The sequence below is a fragment of the Solanum lycopersicum genome, chromosome 1, assembly GCF_036512215.1.
Source record: "Solanum lycopersicum chromosome 1, SLM_r2.1".
Taxonomy (NCBI): domain Eukaryota; kingdom Viridiplantae; phylum Streptophyta; class Magnoliopsida; order Solanales; family Solanaceae; genus Solanum; species Solanum lycopersicum.
This window is the reverse complement of record NC_090800.1, coordinates 26,792,873-26,795,688: the sequence shown is the minus strand read 5'-3', so window position 1 is coordinate 26,795,688 and position 2,816 is coordinate 26,792,873. Positions and strand designations below refer to the sequence as shown.

The 2,816-nt window shown below is 33.8% G+C and overlaps 1 long non-coding RNA gene across 1 annotated transcript; it reads left to right on the top strand.

Annotated features, from left to right (window-relative positions):
• The first annotated feature begins 299 nt into the window (after positions 1-299).
• LOC138340820 (uncharacterized) lies at positions 300-2,476 on the top strand. Its single transcript, XR_011213668.1, has 3 exons — positions 300-459; positions 1,047-1,116; positions 2,243-2,476. It is a non-coding gene; the product is annotated as an uncharacterized lncRNA (long non-coding RNA).
• Positions 2,477-2,816: the final 340 nt, after the last annotated feature.

Here is a 2,816-nt window from a genome sequence, read left to right as displayed (position 1 = left end):
ATGCAAGATTTTTGATAACGTCAATAATTCTTCATTCTCCTATTTTATGTTCGAGGACGAACATGATTTTTAGTGGTGGATAATGTAACGACCCTCTTAGTCGTTTTAGAAATTCCAACTATTATTTTTATATTAACCTTTTTAGTAGATTTTGTAAATAATTTATATGACTTATAAGAATGAGTGACATAATTTTTAGATTTAATAAAGAATTATTTTATTGCTAAGCATAATGAAAAAGGAAAAAAAATAAAAAAATCAAATAATATAAATGATTAAAATAATAATAATAAAAAAAAGGGGCAAAGTGCCCTAATATGTGAAAAGCCGCAAGGGGCATGAGAAAGAAAAAAAAACGACGATCTGGAAAAAAAAACACAGAGAAGAAAAGAAAAGAAAGGGAGAAAAGAAAAGGGAAAAGGAGGAGAAAAATCAATATTTTCATCTCAAGGCGTCAATGTAATTATTCTTATCCTTTCTATTAAATTTTTGTGTAACTAGGAATAAATTTTTAGGTTAAAACGTGTATGATTTATCCTAATATGTGAACTTGTGAACTTGAGATTATAAATATGTATAAGTATTATGGTTCAATCATTGGACAATGATTAGTCCTAATCATTGGACAATGATTACTCCAAGATTAGGATTATTAATAGTGGAAGATAAATATGAATTGGAACATTGAAAATAAGTGGTTTCAGCAGATAGTTTTGTAGTCCGCCATTGATGTGTTGGGCAGTTAGTTTCGGCTTTAATTAATTTCATTTGATTATCATATTAGGATTCAAGTATTGATATATTGAGATATGTGTTAAATAGTGGGTGCATTATGATATATAAAAATCATTATAATTATGTTATTCGGAGAATTAAGATTTAACCCTAAACTTGAAATTCAGAAAATATGAGATTTGATCAATTGGTTGGAATAAAGATTTAGAAATTTTATTATAAATTTGTATGAGTTTTGGCTCTAAGCTAGAGATATAGCAATATTAATGTTGTTAGTTTCGAAATCAAATCGTGGTTATTTATTTAAATAGATTTTATTGGTTTGGAAGTCAACAAAAAGAGGAAGGCTCAAGTTTTGGAGTCATTGTTCGACTATTTGAGGCAAGTGGATTTCTAAACTCTTGTTAAGTGTATGGAATGCGTGTATTTCCTTGTGATATATGTTTGGGAGTAACGGGATTGGTGATGGGTTGACTTGTCCACATTGATTAATTCTAATGATGAAATAAAAGGGATAACAAAAGGCGATGTGATTAATTATTTATGTGTGATGTGTTGAGAAAAGTTTGATGGCTTGTTAAATCATTGTTGATGTGATTTCATGTTTGTGTGGTTGTGAACTGTGCAATGTTATGAAAATGGTCATCTTCTCATTATTTGTGTGAACATGTCATTGCATTATTCTGAGGCATGGTTGTGGAAGTGTTATGTGCATTGAGAAAGAATGATAACTTAAAGAGGATATACCATTTTGAGGGACGTATCGCGCGCCACGATGGTTACTATATTTCGAGGGACGTATCACGCGCCGCGATGGATACTATATTTCGAGGGACGTATCACGCGCCGCGATGGTTACTGTTATCGAGGGTCATGTCGTGCGCCGTGACAGATGCATGGACAGATATGTCCCCCATGGGTCCCGGACTGAGAAACAGCGGGTGTGTATCACTAGGCCAGACATGCATCATTATACTTAACATTGCATTCCATTACATTGCACATACTTATCATTAGTGAACTTGATATTGTGTTTTGCTGATCTAGTGATTGCCTTTTTGCGGAACTTGTGATTGTTGAATACTGAGCTTGTTATTGAGGATATATAATTTGTTGAAGTGTTGTTGTTGAGGATATGTATTTGTTAAAGTGTGTTATTGAGGATATGTTAATTTGTGGAAGTGTTGCTATTGAGGATATCTAATTTGTTTAAGTGTTGATGTTGACGATATATAATTTGTTAAAGTGTTGTTGTGGAGGATATGTAATTTGTTAATGTGTTGTTGTGGAGGATATGTAATTTGTCTAAATATTTTTGTTGAGTTACGTTCTATGTAAACTGTGAGTTGTTAGGTTGGGCTGATGTTTATGCACGTTGTAGTTGCGGAGGTTCGGTTGGGGGTGGTAGGAGTACCCGTATTTCATTCCCTTAGCTTGTGTCTAGAGGTTTACTTGCTGAGTACCGTGTGGTTTGGTACTCACCCCTTGCTTCTACAAATTTTTGTAGGTTACTAGCCCGGACTTTTATGATATATTCTCTTCTTTTCCGAGGCTTCCTGGAGATTTTGTGAGGTAGTTGTTGGTCATCTCAGCATCCCTCCTTACCCTTGTTTATGATTTTGTTCTACTCTAGAAACAATATCATATGAGACTTATATTTTCTTTTGATCCGATGGTAATACTTTAGAGGCTTGTACACGTGACAACCAGGTTTTGGGGTATAATGTAAGTTGGTAGTAAATTTTCCGCATTTTTATTGTAATAGTTGAGTTTTAGGCTTACTTGTCTTGGTGGGATAAGACGAGTGCCATCACGTCCATTTTTGGGTCGTGACACTTTAATGTACTATTGGTCAAGATATTGTTTATGAAGACTATAAGACATGTACTTAGAGTTGTGATTTATCAGAGATTCCATTCAGAGGCAGCCCTTTCACCCGGTGCTTTAGAAAAGTTGGATTCTCTCTTATCAGGATATGCACACTGATTTAATTTTATGGAAATCGAACATCCTTACAGAACACGATCAAATAATTCCCCTATGTTATTGACCATAGAAGAGGGGATGAATTCAAAAAGGCA